The sequence below is a fragment of the Perca flavescens genome, chromosome 5 (genome assembly GCF_004354835.1).
Source record: "Perca flavescens isolate YP-PL-M2 chromosome 5, PFLA_1.0, whole genome shotgun sequence".
In the NCBI taxonomy this organism is placed as follows: Eukaryota; Metazoa; Chordata; class Actinopteri; order Perciformes; family Percidae; genus Perca; species Perca flavescens.
In genome coordinates, this window is record NC_041335.1 from 8,510,378 (window position 1) to 8,529,659 (window position 19,282).

General features: G+C 41.5%; 1 protein-coding gene and 1 long non-coding RNA gene across 2 annotated transcripts in view; one reads left to right on the top strand and one right to left on the bottom strand.

The window, feature by feature from the left end:
- The window catches only part of whrnb (whirlin b), a 139,634-nt gene that overhangs the window by 106,320 nt on the left and 14,032 nt on the right, over window positions 1-19,282 (bottom strand). The window lies entirely within an intron of this gene.
- Window positions 16,011-16,852, top strand: LOC114555589 (uncharacterized). Its single transcript, XR_003692577.1, has 3 exons — window positions 16,011-16,176; window positions 16,260-16,447; window positions 16,554-16,852. It is a non-coding gene; the product is annotated as an uncharacterized LOC114555589 (long non-coding RNA).

Here is a 19,282-nt window from a genome sequence, read left to right on the forward strand (position 1 = left end):
ATTAAGTTGCCTTAATTTATTCAGAGTGAATAAAAATAACAATGTATCTGTATTCTAAATACCAACTATTTAAATTGTAACTGTAACGGAATACAGTTACTCATAATTTGTATTCTGAATACGTAACCCCGTTACATGTATTCCCTTACTCCCCAACACTGTGTATACAAAAAATAGATACTAACTAACAAACCAATGGTTGTATGCTTTCACTGAAGACAGAAAGCGCAACTGTAGTATCCATTTTCCGCTAGAAATTCAATTGTTATAAACTTTAGAGACAAAACTTTCCTAATATGCCAGTTTCCGCTGTCATGGAAGATGAACATCCGCCATGATTTCAGTGCACGCGAGCAACGTGTTTTTGTTGTTACGTCACAGGGTGTGAATAGCTCAGCTGTGTGGCTGCGGCTATTCGTACCGGGGGTGCAAATAGACACTCCGTTTTTTTTAAGAAATGTTTTGGTGCAGTTGTTTATAGCATGGGAGTTTACGTTCACCATCACTGGGGCTATCAAAAGTGTGTGTTATTTCCGTGTGTCAAACGTTCTATCTGCGACACCCACCCCCCCCGGTGGGCCGCTGGTGGATGGAAATGCAAGGGCCGTTTTTAGTTCCCAGTCCGTCACTGCTGGCGGACCTGAAAGTGATACAAATGCGACGTGGGACAAGACATCTCATAGGGCAGAAGAGTTCATGGAGGTGGACTTCCTGCAAAAGAAGTTCAACACCTGCATACCCTTTACCTTGAGATCTCAGGACTTGGGTGTTAAGGAGGTCAAGAAGAAGGGGATTTTGCAGAATCTTGTTCCCCTGATGCCAGCTACCATGAGCTTTTTCTGGAGGTCACTAACTGTGCGAAATGACTATGAAGATGAAGAATAGGGAGGGGAACAATCAGGCCTCATGACCTTCTGGGCACACACACACCTCTAACCATTCTTTCATTTCCATTATCCAATTTAATAAATTTATTAAATAGTAGACTCCTTTACTTTAAATTGCAGTCATAAAAATTACCAAATAAAGGCAACCAATCACATTCTGATCTTACCTAATTTGTGTGGGAGAACTTTGTTTTATCATCATCTGCGTTGGTTTCCATTCTATCCAGGAAAATGTATTAATACAGTGTTTATTCATACAACACATCATCAAAATGTATTCCTGTATATATGATAATGCAAATACTGCAAGTCAAATCCCAAGAAATATAAATTCCTACTATGGTTTCAGCAGACTGCTTTCAACATTAAGATGCTACAATGGGATGATTCTGAAATATCTTTGCTGTTCTTGGCTACTGGTTATCCAAATAAACAAGCCAATGAGTCTATATTAGTGCCCATATCCAAACAGAAGAACATGCTTTATGTGCATTAAAACATCAAAACACTGTCTGTCAGAGAGAGTGTGTGAATCAATCACGCGACTGCCTGTGTGGTACTAGTATGAGTATGAAATCCAGACAAAACTCATTGATATATAATTTTCATAGTTGATAAATGTGAGACCATTTTTATCATAGTGAGTCCAATAGGGTTAATATTGCTTACATTTTAAGTGAAAGTTATCATTGTTATCATAACATTGTTCTATAAAATAGAAGTTAAGGTCTTTTGCCTTGGTATGACCGATTTTCATTTTGTGGTCAACGTACCTCCATTTGAGAAAGACTGCTCTGGACTGTCTTATGTAAACATAATAGACAGTGAAAGAAATGGACACAGCGACGCCGTAGACTTCAACGGAGACCAGTGATGTCAATTAGAAGCACTTTTCCCGGTGATGGCTGAGCGTCCTGCACAGCTTCAAACTGAGCTTGACAACGTAGATGTGACGTGAGCAACCTGTCTGAAGTTTGTAAGTCTTCTGGTAGCTGTGCCAAGAGAAATTTGAATCATTCCGAATCTTGCAGAGACAGAGAGCGTGATTGATATATATATATATATATATATATATATATATATATATATATATATATATATATATATATATATATTTTTTTTTTTTTTTTTTTTTTATTTAAAAAAGGAGCACCTTGTTCAATTGTATTTGTCTGTCCAAAAATATAAAAACAATAAAAAGTTAATCTGAAAAAATATAAAAAGGAGCACACAACGGCGACATTAAAGAACGGCTTGTGTATTGCTCAGAGGTGTCAAAAGTATTCACATTCATTACTCAAGTAGAAGTATACATACTAGGGTTTGAAAAGACTTCTGTAGAAGTTGAAGTATCAACTAAAAATTTTTACTCAAGTAAAAGTGTAAAAGTACTGGTTTCAAAAATACTTAGTAGTATAAAAGTATAAAAGTTAAAGTAATGTAAGTGGGGAAAAAATGCCATTACGGACAAAAGCTTAGCCAGGGTGAAGGCGGACGGACTCCAGGCTGGCCCTGATGACCTAGGCGGAGCCGGCTGGAGGCGTAGCCACGGTGGAGCTGGCTGGGGGCGTGGCCACAGCGGAGCTGGCTGACCCTCAGGAGTCCAGGGTGGAGCTGACGGACCCTCGGTGATGACCCCTCTGGCGGCCATGGCGGAGCTGACTCCTCTGGCGGCCATGGCGGTGTTGACCCTTCTGGCGGCCATGGCGGAGCTGAACCCTCCGGCGGCCATGGCAGAGGTGACTCCTCTGGCGACCATGGCGGTCCATGGAACTGTATCGGCAGGACCTCCACAGTCCCCTTAGTATAGCCCCCCCAAAATTGTATTGGGGAGGCTCCCCGGGATCATGTCCTGAACAGGCAATGAGGGCGCTGTGCCTGGCTGGACCGACAATGAGGGCTTTGAGCCGGGCTGTACCGGCGATGAGGGCTTGGAGCCGGACGGGACCGGGGGGCGATGAGGGCTTCAAGCCGGACGGGACCGGCGATGAGGGCTTCGGGCCGGGGTGTACCGGCGGTGAGGGCTTCGGGCAGTGCTATACCGGCGGTGAGGGCTTCGGGCCAGACGTGACCGGCGGTAATGAGGGCTTCGCTGGGTACTCGCATCGAGAGTCTCGGCTGGGCAGTCGCTGTGAGCAGTCTCTGGCTTCTGGTCGACTGGGCAGACGCTTGTTGGCTCTTGTCCAACTGGGCTGTCGAATGGCTCTTTTCTGAGTTGGGCCTGAGATGAGGACTTTGGCACTGGATCGGCTGGCTCTGGATCGGCAAGCGCTTCTGTGAGGGAGGAACCACAAACCCAAAGGGCTCGGTCCAGAAACTCTCTAAAAGGTAGCTTAGTGTCCTCAAGCAGCAGTATCTGAGCAAGTGGGTCATCTAAACCCTTCCAGAACTGATATTTTAGGTAGTCCACCTCCCAACCCACATCCTGATAATAATGGAGATAAACAGCAACAAAGTGACAGCAACAAATGGAGAGTGTCTCCATTCTGGTTGAAAAGAAAAGCATCCATGGCATCCTCATCCATTTCCATTTTTGGTCTGGTCTTCACAAGAGTCAGACTGGTGATAAGTGAAGCGTAGCTTTATTTACACATAATCCAACAGACAGCACAGATAATATGAAGAAGTCTATGTCTCTTGTAGAGTCGTGTGGCAACGAGACCAGTGAATGTGCCTGTGCTGCATATAAAGGTGGTGGACTGATGAGGTGCAGGTGTGAGTGATCAGTGGCCTGATGAAGTGCAGGTGTGAGTGATCAGTATTGAGGAGAGAGTGAACGGATGAGTAGAGTGAATGACGGTGGATTTGAACGAGTGGGAGGGGTGAGTGCTGGTGATGGTGGGACCCTGACAGAGCACCTTGTTCAATTGTATTTGTCTGTTCTGTATGTTCAAAAATATAAAACAAGTTGATCTAAATTTAAAAAAAGGAGCACAAGGCGACATAAAAGAATGGCTTGTGTATTGGTAAGGCCACAGGGTCAAAATTAAATGATTTATTAAAAATGTAATAACAATAACTTATAACAATAACTTATTTCAGTTTGTGTCTGTGTTTTTCAGACAACGGCAGCTACAGTCTGGTGTTACAATCCTCTACAGTGAAATACAGGCAAACTTTTACACCGTTTAGCTGTCAGCATTTTACCGTCTTTCTTTACTCCAGCTGCTAGCTAACGGTAGGCTAACATTACCTGCTGTCGAGTCTAGTGTTAACTAGCGTCCCGTGCGGCGATGTTTCAGTTCCCTCTAACGTCCGTTTTCGGAGCATCAGAGAGAAGCGCAGTCATTTAAGTGGCACCTAAATAAGGCACTGAAATCCACGTTGCTATTTGGTCCAGTAGATAAGTCACTGGTGCCGTATTAGCACCGGGTCTCGGACAAATAAATCTCCAATATTTACCCGGGGTTTGTTACGTCTTTGGTCACGCATCTGTTAGAAACATGCCTTTTTTTTTAGGGTGGGTAGAATCTCCATTGATCCCGTGTGTTTGTTTGCTGCTTTCATGGCTGTACTAACGTTACAGCTGTAGCCCGCTGGGTTTATGGTTTTACAGGTATATCTGGCAACCCGGCACGGCTGTCAAACTGGGCAGTTGATAACAATACACAGGCCAAAACACAAACAGAAATTCCGTCACGGAACGGAAATTTCAAAAGTACTGGCATTAGAATTGTTGTCAGAAAACATAGAATTTCAACTAGGCACGTTTCCCTAATAGCTGATGATGCATTGGGGTCATTTTTGGATTTATTACAGTAAATATACATATATATATATATATATTACATATTGGACCTTTAATGTACTTGGTTGAGTATTATGTTACTGATAGAGCAGATGGCCAGAACTACCAAAACAAATTAAATAATTTATAATAAACCAAAGTTTTCCATTTAGTACACTTTACACTTTACCAAAGTATAATTATGTACTGTATGTATGTACCTTCGTCCCAACTGCATTGCTCAGACATTTCATCTTTGTTTATTTTTGGATGGCATGTTTTAAAAAATATATAATTTAATTTCTATTTGACAAAATTTCAGCAAAGCATCACTACTTCCTACATGTACATGAAGGATATTTAGGTGCTATTCTGTAGGATATTGTAGTACTCCTCCTTGCTGGAAACTGGATCTGGTATACATTTCTGCCCTGACTATATGTGTGATGGATGATCCTCATCCCACAGCTCTCCCAGATATGTCATAATTACGGTGGCTCAGCAGCTTTTAGATGGGACATGAGTGATGGTGCAAACCCGCTGTGACAGGTGATCAGTCTCTAAAAGGAAGTAATTATAGATAGTTTAACTGTTGGCTTTATCGTCTCATTGCAGGGTGTGAAATATAGAAGAATCTGTAGTAGCCACGTACAGTATACTTCTCTGACTGTTCACACATCTGTCTAAACAGCCCAACAGAAGACAGCTTACAAATTTAAATGGACTCACAAAGAAGGTAAGCAAAGTGTTTTGAAGTTTTAAGCTTTGAAAACCACAAAGCCAGTTTAGATAATCTGGGTATGGAAGATGAATGATGAATGACACTTTCCACCTGCTCATACTCTGACACCATGTACTTCAATTCAAATTACTCATTAACACAAATCATATAATTTAAACACTTAACCACTTTAAATTATTGTCACTAACATGACATACTGTTTTCTGCTGTTAGTCACGTGATTAGTTTAACTAACAGTTAGGTTTAGTCAAGCAAGTATAACCAGCAGGTTAATTTGACCCTTGTCCCACCCACACAATCGGCCAATGCAGCGAGTGCACAGATCAGTTCCCCGGCTAAAAATACTGGTAGCAAATCTTTCTCTTCTTCTCTGCAGGGTCTTCCGGGTTCAAGACCGATGTATCTGTGTGCTGTGTTGCTCCTGCGTCAGTTAAGATTGACTTGTGAGGTCCAGCTCCAAAGTCCGCTTGGGGCCGAGAGTTTACAATGTTCTAATGATAACTGACCGGAGCGTTGCGTTGTACCTCCAATGGGGAGATTCTAGGCTAACATAACTTTACATCTGAAGGGTGTAAAGACTCTATTTGTCCATTGTTTATTTCTAAAGAAACATGACAATGTATAAAAGGCTCCATTACCTTGTATCTCACGTTATGGCTCCGTAGCAGACGTTTTTGTGAAAATAGGCTACCGATTGTGTCATAACCATGCGACTTTCTGTCACATAGCAGAGAAATTACTGTATAGTCAGGAGAAGCTCGCAGGCAGTTTCAATTTACATTAGCTGTTTAAGTTTAATTACTAATGTTAACTAACATTTTAGTTAGTAATAATTAGCCTGTGCCTATGTTATCTCCTTACATATACGCTCTCCGTCTCTGCAAGATTCGGAATGATTGAGATTTCTCTTGGCACAGCTACCAGAAAACTTACAACTTTCAGACAGGTTGCTCACGTCACATCTACATCGTCAAGCTCAGTTTGAGTCTGCGCCACACGCTCAGCCATCACCGGAAAAGTGACTTCACTGGTCTCCGTAGAAATATATGGCGTCACTGTGTTCATTCTTTTACTATGGTTGCACACAGCCGAGAGCAGAAGCTGCCACTGCTGCTTTTAGTCCATATTTTGCACAAAACCTTACTGGATTAAAAAAAATAATCTTTCTTTCTTTGTTTTAGTGACTTTTGCCTGCTTTTCATTTGCGACCTTTTGAGTGACTTAATTGTTTATTGTAATTTCTGCTTTGTTGTGTTTTAAGGGCTTTTCACACAGGGAGCGATTGTCACGCCTCGTTATTCATTTTCAGTGAGAGGCGAGCAGGCACGTAGGGGGGCACGGGCAGTTTCACAGGCAATGCGACAAGCAGGCGCCTGCTGCAAGACTTGAATTGTATTGAACTTTTCCCTATGCTTGCGATGTGCAGTGCAAATCAATGAACGACAGACAGATTCTTGCTTTTGTGAGTTCCCTAAAATATAAAAATCTGAACATAAACAGCGGGGCTTTTGCTTGTCAGAGCATCGGCGCAAGACTGGATTTATCGGTAATGCTTGTTTTGATAGACTGTTTATGGTAATTCTTCCTCTGTTGTGCTTCTTGTTTGTATAATTTTTGTGGTTGAGGAGAATTCTAAACTAAAAATAACTTGTATATATGTTTTTGTAATAGTGGCTACAGCTGTTTGTAGTATAGTCTGTGTGGGAAGCAAGTGGCTAAATTCTGTGCCTTTCCTGTTTTTTTTTTTTAAATTATTCTATTCTTTTTGTTTGCAGTGTTTTATGAAGTGTTTTTAGGTGCCCCTTTCAGTTTGAGTGTGGCTGTAGAACGCTTTTAGCATCTCCTCTGCTTTTATATTTGGTCTTTTATTTATAGTTAAAGCTACATTGTGTAAGAATTTCTCCCATATAGCGGTGAAATTGTATATGATAACCAACTGAATATTACTCTAGAGACTCTCTAAAGGTTCCCAACCTTTTTTCCTTGGCGCCCCCCCTACTTATGTCTAAGAAAATCTTTCTAATTACGTATTTTCACAGTCTTATACTTTAACAGTTTTATGACAAACTGCAACTTACTTGACTTGCAAAATTATCTTTTTATATTGACGAACATCATGTGTAATCCATCCCAACCCTGGACAGGTTTGGATCCATAGTTTATACAGTCAAATGGGTCCAGGTCCATAATGTGTAATAATGGAGATCAGACAGTGCTGATCATGATAGAAATGGTGTGTGTGTGTGTGTGTGTGTGTGTGTGTGTGTGTGTGTGTGTGTGTGTGTGTGTGTGTGTGTGTGTGTGTGTGTGTGTGTTTAAAGTGCATTTGTGCCCACAATGTGGTACTAAATGACTTGCATGACTAATGGTGTTTTTCCATTACATGGTACCTGCTCGACTCACCATTGTGGTGCTGGTCACGTGATCTCCTCGTCTGGGAGTTTTTTTTTTAAGTAAAACGCACCATTTATAACTGTGTTGTCCATCTCCATGGCTGCAGCAGGAGGTAGGGAGTGTCTGTGGCAGCTTGACAACAAGTAAAGGTGCCTCAAAGGGCCAAAATAGTAGCAGCCAAAGATTCTAGAGCGTAGCGATTCTTCGTAGCGAAGATTATTTGGCAACAGCACCAGTGACGGTGTAAAATAAAGAATCTTTGGTGCATGCGATTGACATGATGAACACAATTATAACGCATTATGCTCTGTCTTTAATCTCATCACGATTAACGCGTTAATGCTGACAGCCCTAATTTTAATGTGTCAGAGACGCAGGACGCATACCTACCAACATCACTGCAGTGGTTGTTTTCATAGAGGTGAGGACCCTCATGGAACTATTATATACCTGCTTAAGCACCACTTAAGCAATTTTACAATGCAGTGGCCAACACAGCAGTTAACAGAAGAACATTATGGCACTAATTATGCGCTGACCCATTCATTATTACAAGTCCACAAGTAGCAAGACAAAGTGTTTACTTCAGCTCATGCAAAGGCCATGTGTCCTCCAAGACGGGGACCTCGAACCACCAATTAAATGCGGTTTCCCACCTCTGACAGCACATGAAAAGCAAAACACAGCATTAAAGGACACACCCGGCATTAAAAAATCTCTTATCCCAATTACAGCCCTGATAACCTTTTGAAGTATCAGGCTATTCAACAGACTCCAATAAAAAGACCGACCCAGATACACTAGAGGGAGTGATGGTAGTCTGTAACTAGAGCTTCACTAACAAATGACAGAGAGAAAATGCTGTATGACAAAGAAATTCTCCGCAGGCGGGTCCATTGACTTTATTCAGTGTTGTATCATAACAGTGAATTAGAGATTAGGGCTTTCTATTCTGGGCCCAACATTTCTGCAGGCTCAGAGTCATCCGGCTAGAGAGAGGCAAAGATCAGCGCCGTAACTGGCAGAGACGAGTGACACATAAGTGCGATTTGGGCTATATATGCATCCCCACGGTGCTCAAGCTGAGATGGAGTAGGTGGATGAGGAGCTCTCAGCGGGTAATGCGTGGGGATGGACTGGTGGGTGGATGAAGAGAGAGAGGGAGGGAATTGCTATGTTGCTATGTTAAAGGTGGTGGATGAGTTTATTTTTAAGCTGGAGGTGAGGTGATGTATGGGACAATAGGGCAGTGCAGTTGTCAATGCTGGTCACTTGTTTGCAGGGGCCTCTCTAAGGGCCCTTCAGTGTGACTAAATCACTACTTCAGCCTCTAAGCATCGCTTATGCTGAAGTCACTGCCATTTTTTACTTTGCTTAGTCCGGAGATGAACCTATGGTCCAAAATAGTCCAAATGAGTATCTTTGTCTTTTTCTAATGCTGCATTAATGTTATATCAGACTTACTGGAAATGTATGTGTTCAAGTGGTATTCACAACCAGGACATGTAGAAGTTATGGTTTCAAATGACAATATGGTCATATGTGTATCTGGTATAGTTTTTACTTTTCACACAGAACCAAGCAAAGGCGGTGTAATGCCACCCCAGTGTGTGATTTCACATAGCATGTCAGCATTCTGGAAGCAAAAGACCCTTGGTGTCTTTGTGTGTGAAATCCGTCGAGAGCTACATTAAACATACAATATGTAACTTTCTGCTGCTAGGGGTCTCTCAATCAAAACAATGGATGGTAAACACAGACTTTTGATGACGTTGGGAAGTTGCATGGAATTATGGGAGTTGTAGTTTTTATTGTTAGACACCATCGTCGATTACATCTGTTCACGGTTCATGTTTTTTTTTATTTGATTTGTATTGGCAGCTGACCAGTTAGCTAGTGAACCAGCAAGCTATCATAAGCCAGCAACTAAAACCACACTATCAAAAAATATATTTCACATGTCAATGTCACCTTTTGGATGTTTTCAACAACGGGGCAGACGGGGTTTGTTGTAACGTTACTCAAGGAGGCTGAGAGACGGGTGTGGGTGGGGATTTCTGGGGGAATCTCTGGGATGGCAAGTAGGGTTTAATATTTTTCCCGAAAATGAGATGAATCAGATCCCGGGAAATAGACAGCCCATAATCCGTGAATTCCGGGAAATGGCCGAGAAATGGCCTTTTTTTTGCTTTGTTTTTAGCCCAAGTACTGTATCGATATCATTCAAATATGCGTTCCCAAAATCCCAAAGTGACATTTTTTATATTATTTGTATCATTTTTAGGACTAAAGAACACAGTTTATGTCCATCATCAACACAGTTTGCAATGATCAATTCTGCTGCGTGATGAAGTGAGCTGCGTGCTGCAGCGTGACATCTGCTGCAGCGCTAATTATGAAATGCCAGGTGGAATGTCTGGGACTTGTCTTCTGAAAATCTAGGCAACCCTTATATAATCAATGTTTTATGGAAATCTATTATACAAACTAACAAAATATGTAAGTAAACCATTGAATGATTTCTAAACCATTACGTTATCGAAATCCATTCTGTGCCTGTTGAGGATGTGTAAGAGGCTGCAAACGGGAATAATCACTCAAAGTTAAACAAATACGCCTTATAAACCGGTCACACAACTTGCACTGAGCTGTTTTATTGTCCGGTCTTTCAAAATGCTCCCAAACAAAGCTGGCCGCAGACATAACGGAGTTAGGTAGCCCAGCTGCGTAGTGCGTGCTGCGTAACGAACTTCTTCTTCTTCTTTAATGAATTAATGTATTGAGCCTGTGTAATGATTTAGGGAGCCTGTATTACCGTAGCTACCGCCGCCTGCATCAACATTACCGTATGATAATAATAGACACGTACTCCTTGCCTTTTTTTATTTTATTTTATTTCCCGTTTCCCGTCATAACATTTCCCGGGAAACGGGAAATGGTTTTGATCAGATTTCCCTGGAATCCCGTTTCCCGGGATTAAACCCTAATGGCAAGGATGTTCAATGGCCGTTGTGCAGCAGCAGAACATCTCCCAGCTGCCTGGAATTATCTCCCCCTTCACTTTGCTGTAATCTTAACTAGTCGTTTTGGTGCTTAACCCACCTTTTGTCGGGTTAATTTAGCTAACTGTAAAGACAGCTAAACGTGAAGGGGGGAGAAATTCAGCAGGGAGGAGATTTTCGGCACAAACACCGAACGTTATGGATGGACGATGTTCTGACTTGGGTGCCTGGGTCTAATATGGTCTGTTTCCCGACACTTCATTAAACTGCCGTTAGCGTCGTTAGCACCAAGCACTGGAGTTAAGTGCTGACCGGGTTCGGATTGCTGTAATGATAGTGGCTTGCTGCTAGCTGGCTGGGGGCTAACGGTAACTATATGTCCCGGGGCTGTTGTCGGCTTTCATCCCGACTGAAGTCTCTCTGCACCAGGGGAGTGAGGCAGACAAACCGGGTGTGCGAGCCACAAGTCCAACAGATTTCTCTGGGTTTGAAATTTGTTGGAAACATTTGGAATAGTGTAAGAACTAGGGCTGCACAATATTGGAAAAAAATTACAGTGCAATATTTTTTTCCAACAATATATATTGCGAGCCGTCAATCCAGGATAAAGTCAATAATACCCATTTCATGATATTAATAACTTCACTAATAAAAAAGTGACAAAAAGGCACTGCAGTCTGGTCAACTTGTTCAGAGCTTTCACCATGTTCACTGCATTGTCTGTTGTTATGCAGACTTGACGATGTCTCATCTATGCCCCAAGCGGTCACCGCTTCTCTCAGGGCCTCTGTGATATTCTCGGTTTATGACTCTCCGGGAAAAATGCCGTCTTAAAACAGCAACTTTTTATTTCTAAGTCCTCTGTGAGGAAATGGACTGTCAGAATTATGTAGGGCTCCGTTGTCCTGCTGGACCACAAGTCTGTTGTAGCTGCATAGTATTCCACTTGTGACAGCTCTGCCTCTTGGATTTGCATTTGTCATACAGTTCTTTTATCGCAACTTGGGAAAAATATGTGCGGGATGGTATAAGCGTTCGGATAATTTTCTTAAATCCCTCTTTGGCGACGGTGTGTAATGGCAACATATCTTTAGCGATATGAAACGTTATTGCGTCTGTTATTTCTTTCTGTCATTGAGAGCCTTTCTGGTAAGGGGTCACACTGGCAAAGGCACCGCAAATAGTTTTTTGTCTTGGTTGACATCCAGATTTGATTTTGTATTCGTCGTAAAGAGCTTTGTGGTGCCGATTTAAGTGATCAGACAAATTGGTGGTGTTTCCTTGTTTTGTGGCCACAACTTTATAACACTCCAGACACAGTACCTGATTTTGGTCAACATCCTCCTTTTTGTAGCCGAAATAGTCCCAAATAGCTGATTTTGACTTTCTTTTTGGTACGAAACCATCCTTTTTTTGTGGCTGATCCTCTTCGTCGCTCATTTTTAGCTACAGGACTGCCAAAAAATGTTGGCTGTGAGCAACGGCACAGCAAACCAATCACAGCGAACCAATCATTGTGCAGGAATGCGGAGCGTGCATGTCACCCCAGCAACAAACCATACAACAAACTTGTGTAAACGTGTGCTACCCATGGTGCTACCCTTCTTCACATCACGTTCCAGCGATGTCACTATCGCGTATGCGCACATCGCGATGTCGATGCTAAAACACAATATCGTTCAGCCCTAGTAAGAACACAACTAAAAAAATATATATAACACAGGTATGGTTGTTTTTAGATATTCTAATGCATAAATGTTACATATTGTACCTTTAAGCTAGCTACAGTTGACTGAAGAAGAAACTTTTATTTGTCACGTACAGTACAATGTAGTGAAATTCAATCTCTGCATTTAACCCATCCTAAGCATTAGGAGAGTGGACACATACAGTGCCTAGGGAGCAACTTGGGGTTCTTGTCTTGCTCAAGGACACTTTTGACATGTGGCTGGGGGAGGGCAGGATTGAACCTTTAATCATGCAGTTGAGGAGTGACCCTCTCTACACTCTGAGTCACATGCCCAGTAGGCCTGCACAATTCGGGGAAAAATATGAATCACGATTTTTTACCTTAGAATTGATATCACGATTCTCTGCCTAAATTTTATTTGTAATGTTTATTGCACACATGAACCATGACAAAACAAAACAAATTGGCAGTACCAAACAGATTTTTTGCCACCTATAGCACATTGCACATCACCACAAGCCTGTAAACATAGAGGCTTCAATGAATAAAGAAAATACTGGCCATTTAAGTACAGTAGGCTACCAAAAATAGTGACATATAACACATTTAACTAAATATGGCCCTGATACAGGCTCTATTTGAACTCCTTGAACATGTCTTAACATAATTAAAACATATCAATCAACATGGGTTAGGGTTAGGGGTAGCTGGTAAAGATTTGTGGTGTTACCTTGCGGTGCTGCAACGAGGACAAAGCATGCCTTGCAAATCACATCAGACTTACCCTCATTGTCTTGCTTGAATCCAAAATACTTCCACACCACCGAATGCGAGCCTTTTTTTAGCAGGGTGTCAAGTGAAAAGGAAAAAGAGCGAAAACGTCTCAACAGAAACTTCACCCAGAGGTGTGACGGTAATGCCCAGGCTTATGCTGCGTCAGCAGTCCACACTATCTCAGAGCATGACTACAGTATCATGTAACATAAAACGTACATAAACGTACATCAAACGTCATTGGAGCCATACCCTAAACCCAACAGGAAGTCCGCCATTTTGAATTGAAAGTTCGAAATTTTGGCCATATCCACATGTCGTACTTTAACAAACTCCTCGAGAGATTTCAAATTTGGTCTGTGCCATCTTAAGACGTTAAAGATGAAAAGTTATTAAAAGAAAAACTTTTCGTCATAGGGCATGGCCGTGGCGGGGCAGCCATTTTGTTGGAAGTGGGTGTAATTTGAGTGTACATTGTCCAATTGGCACGAAACCTTTCAGCATTCATAAGAGTCCAACCCTGACGACATCTACATGCTCATATTGGCTCAAAGTCATAGCACCCTTTATTGGCAACAGGAAGTAGGCCTAAAAGTCAAGGTGCTATACTTTAACGAACTCCTCCTAGAGATTTCATCCGATGGACTTCAAATTTCGTCTGTACCATCCGGAACACCTTGAAGATGAAAAGTTATTAAAAGAAAAACTTTTCGTTAAACGGTGTGGGCATGGCGGACATTTTGAGCATTTATCGATGAACAAAGAAGTTGTTGTATCTTGAGTGTGCATTGTCATTAACCTGACGGAACTTACCGTTGGAGAACTTTTGGGAAGGGGTGAAAATACTGGTTAGCTGATTAGGTAAACCATCTGTCTATCACCACCTATGTTGATGATAGACGGGCCAAATCAACCAATCAGATCAACGAAGCGTATGAAAATACAACCACAAGCCAGGCTACCCCTGCTGCTGCAGGCAAAGCATAGCTCATTAGCTCAGCAATCAAGCAACAGTTCGGAGAAGGATATTTGCCGTTTGTGTAATGAGAATTTACAAATAAAAGGCACCATTTCAGGGTCCTGGTCCATATTCCAAAAGAGGGATCCAAGAGAAAAAAAGCATTAGGCCGGTTACACACTGCACGAGCGTGGCGTTTCTGTTGCGTCTCAGCTGCGTGTCAGCTGCGTGGATTTTTCTGTGTCCTACACACCAGAAGCGTGTCTGACGCGGCGCTGCTCCTGATGCTAGATACAGGGAGGGCTGATCTCGGGACATAGTGCCGACAGATTCAAACTCTGAAAAATGGGTAAGTGGGCTGTCTGTTTATAACAACTTTGTGTAGCTGTAAAGAGCCTATATATCTGATGTTGGACCGTCACTCAGAACACACACTACGTTGTTATCATACACCCTAAAAAATGCTGGGTTATTTCATCTACCCAACCGCTGGGTTATGAAATGTTTTACCCATTATGGGTTATTTATATGGAAGTTGGGTTATTTTGTGCAACTCATGCGTTGAGTCAAAATCTATCAACCCAACATACATCGGTTGACCCAGCACTTGGGTTGTTGGTGCTTTGAACGTCATCAGATCATCACCAGAGTCCACACACTCTGTCACAGCGACAGAGTGTGTGGGCGAGCGCTTGTCACAGCAGAGAACCAGTCTGGTCATCCAACGAGGCAAATAAATAATAAAAGGTTTGTGTACACTAGCTACATGTCTAATTCACATTGTCTGTGTTGCGTTACCTATTAAAGTACTATCTTTATATTGTGAGGCTAGTTGGTTAGTTTGGCTAACAACGTAGCTAGCTAACGTTAGCCATTTAGCCGTTATCATGGAAGCATGGATAGCCTACAGCTTATCCGTTTGGTCTGAATTATATTAATGAATTAATGAAACAAGTTCATAATGCCCATGGGCATATGGTCATGTTTATTGAGTTCACCAGGCTAATTTGCCAGCTAGTTTCAAGCTAGCCAGGTGATTCGCCAGTTAACAAACTATCTACTTACTAGCCAACAGGCTGTCAGTTAGCTAGTTGCTTTGCTAGCTATATTATTTTAACTGGCTATAAATGAACGCGCTTGTTTTTCCTGAAGCTTTTAATGTGAAATGTGAAGGCATAACAGTGTATGACTGATTAAAGTATGTAAAAACAGTGAGATAATCTGATATGTCTGACTAAATGCATTTATGTGCATTTATTTAAGTAATGTGGTGACCCACAATAGATAAGAACAAATGCTTATTTAAAATGGTGGCCTGGCAAACGACAAGGGCCACTTGAGTTAAGGGTTAAGAAATATATAATAAAAGGTTTGGGAACCACTGCTGTACTGTTGTACTGACACTCGTGCCCTGAAGGCTATGCTTTGAGCAGCCACAAATATTCTTGTAAAAAGGTAAAAACAATTCACATGCATGCAATTTGTCATATGAATTGTATAGGTAGAGAGGGAGGATTGTGATGCTAAATAAAATGGCTGTTATCTTCACATTGGATTACATTCTGCTGTTAGTCTGCATTGCTTTTACATGGTGATATCTGAATAGTTAATACAATAGCAATTGTATCTTTGCTTAAGCTCTTTTTGTGTTTGTTTCAGATCAACGGATAGCTTTGTCATTAACACTTTGCCAGACCTTGTCGAAAGATTTAAAAGGTAAGAAATATGTTTTCCCATCCACAGCATATCAAGTCTGCATTGTTACTAAAGCCCTTTTCAGACATGAATTCTTATGAAATATAATTTCCTCTTTTTTTCAATAGCTTCCAAGTAATATGTCAAAGTGACTCCAATAGATGAATAGAGCCGGCCACTGGATTCCTGGAGGAAAGGCTGCGGAACGTCAGGAAGCGGCTGAGATCAACCAGCAGGTCGCAGAGCACGGCACAGACACCACCACAAACGCCAGATGATGGCGCTCTTGCAAGGGCTCTCATACCAGGTAATTATTAAACTGAAAAATGATTTGATGAAGCAAAACATCCATATTTCAGTGAATGACAACTTTCTTGTTCTTTTTTACAGAATGTACCATATCAGACGAATGTGGGTCACAGCTTAAAGAATGGTTGAGAAATAATTCTCAGCCCCTCAGCCAGATAGAGACCTACATGCCGAACACAGCAGTCTACAGGGCCAAGTGGATTAGGCACAACAATTGGACCATCGATCAGATCCTCGAAGAGTTCCCTCACCTAATGACCAAAGGCATGGTAGGTATAGGGAAATATGATCTTACATATAAGGATGCATTGTTTATAATGTTTTATTAGTGTGCCATATTGAATTTGTTTTAAAAATGTGTTTTCCATTTTATAGATTGCACAGGCTTGTCCTGCATGGGGATGCTGCATCAAAGTTGTTTGAAACTTGGTCACGTGAAATGCCAGGAGGGGAGTCTAAAATGGTAAAGTTTATTCAAAGTAGAATACTTGCTTGCAAGTAGAGCTAATGGCTCTTAATAGCAGCTTTTTAATAGGAATTTGAATTTGTTCACTATAGACCTGTTGAATGTTCAGCCAGTTCATTCGTAATTGTTGTTTTGCTCTGAATGTTTTGCTACCTGAGTGATATGAACTGCACCAGTTCCACTATATTGTTGATATAATAATTTTTTTTCAAAGATTCCATTATGTTGTTTTGTTTTTGTATTGTTTAAGTGTTTATTAAATAATATATGCATACATCTAGCATGTATTCTGTTCTAGGTTTGTCGTTTAAAAGTGTTATTGCAATTTATTTTCTTAAATTGTACTGTAATGTGTTAGAATTAATCTGGCATATGGGTTAATTTTGCCCAGCATTCGGGTACACTATATAACAAATATGTAGTTGAATCAACCCAGAATTGTAATTAATTTGACCCAGCATTTGGGTACACTATATAACAAATATGTAGTTGAATCAACCCAGAATTATAATTAATTTGACCCAGCATTTGGGTACACTATATAACAAATATGTAGTTGAATCAACCCAGAATTGTAATTAATTTGACCCAGCATTTGGGTAGAATATTTAACTCATCTGTTGGGTTAAAAATGACCAACCCATCTTGCTGGGTCAAATTAACTACTGTTGGTCCGGTGCAATAGTGATCCGGCTTCAAGTCAAGTTGGGTTATTTTTAACCCATCATTTTTAAGTGTGTAGCCTATCCTACCATTTATATATAGCCTACTGATTTCATTAAAGCATGACAACGTCGGCAGTATAGACTGCAAAATATGTTACAGAATATTTCGTTCTGTATGACAGGTGCAATATTTGAAAATATTTTCTCTGAAATTTTGTATTACATTTATATCTACATTGATGTCAAAACCTAGACTTTCAAACATCAAGATGTCATTTATTAATGTACAATTGTGTCTAAATGACATATACACATATTTTCCTATTCTATTTTGCCTGGAAACGCTTCCCACACGCTTGCGTCTCGCGTGAAAAATAGGCGTCGGTTCTATTTCTAGCAGGCACCGCACCTGAGAAGCGCGTCTCACGCCGGCAGTGTGTAAGCTCTAACCTGTTAACATGGGGCCGAAATATAAACGGACACGCTACGCGGCTGACACGCTCGCGCGACGCGTGCAGTGTGTAACCGGCCTTAGCGAGCGGCTTACAGAATTAGGGCTACCGCTGTCTGAAAATACTGGTTAGCTGATTGGATAAACCATCTGTCGCTTCTCGTTGCGTCACACCTAAATCCGCCTTAAAACCAACGCTGATTGGTCGGTCGTTTGGCGATCGGCTCCAAATATTCTCTATCTCAAGATGCCAGACTGATCTGCGAGTGGAAAACTGGAGCTCGCGAGATCAGGACGGTCTCCCAAGGCCACATTGTCATATCTGCCCGAAATTTCTCACGATTGAGTCTAGGCCTAAGGACATTGCTAGGCCAAAATTGACTTTTGGTCATATCGCCCCCTGCTGGCAACAGGATATCAGCCTTATATGACAAACATCATCCGATTTACATGAAACTTATAATGTGTGGTCTACATGTGACACTGAGCCACCCCCTATACATAAACCACGCCCACTTTTATGCCGTTTAATGTACAGTCTTGTGTGAGGTATCATTGACCCACCCCCTATGCTTTAGCCACGCCCCTTTTCATAACTAATGACCCGTTTGATGTAAACTATTGTGTGAGGTATCATTGAACTCAGCAGAGAGTTCCTTTGTCATTGGTCATGGTTTGCCCTGCCCCCTACACTTGGTACAACTTTTGCAATACACCATCTGAAACGGCGCACACTCCACCGTACGCGCTATGTCCGACAGTTGCGCAAATGCAGGGTTGCGTGGATCGGTAAGCGTCAGCAAATCAACATTAGTGTTAATGTAGGGAATATTAACATCTTCTTTAGTGTTGATATTGTTAATCGTCACTGGCAATTCCTTTTGTGTGAACATACTAGGAAGTTCAAAAAACTTTTCACCAGTATATTCAAATACTTCTCTCCCATTGACAATGCAACTTGGAACAGTAGCATTGTGACCCATTGGCCGAAATTAGTTCTTTTTCCTTTGATGTTCAGCTTCCTGGATCCAGAAACGCATACGTTTCAAAACATTTGTTTCCCTTTGTATACTACAACAATAACAGGTACGATTGAAACGACACCATAGCTGCCCTCCTTTTTCTCAATGTGCAGGATACTGAGATGACTTTGGTTACAAACTTTACAAGATATGTGTTTATTACAATCCTTGCGCATGTGCCCTATGCACAGGCAACCAAAGCAAACTCCTTTCTCCGTTTGAAGGTCCAACTTTTCCCAGTGCATTTCCTTTTTCAGTTGTGGACAATGCTCCAATGCAAGTCCCTGTGTACAGTACAAACAGGAAGCAATGGTTCCAATCTACCATAAAACAGAAAGAAGAAAAAGCATTGTTGAAGTTCCGCTTCGGCAGATAGAGCCAGGTATAGCTGAGTGTGCACAGTACAGGACACACCTACTACATTACACACCTGTAGATCAGTCACTGTGTTCAGTATATGTTGTTCACAGTCTATGTTGAGCTGTTGTGGGTGCCGTACT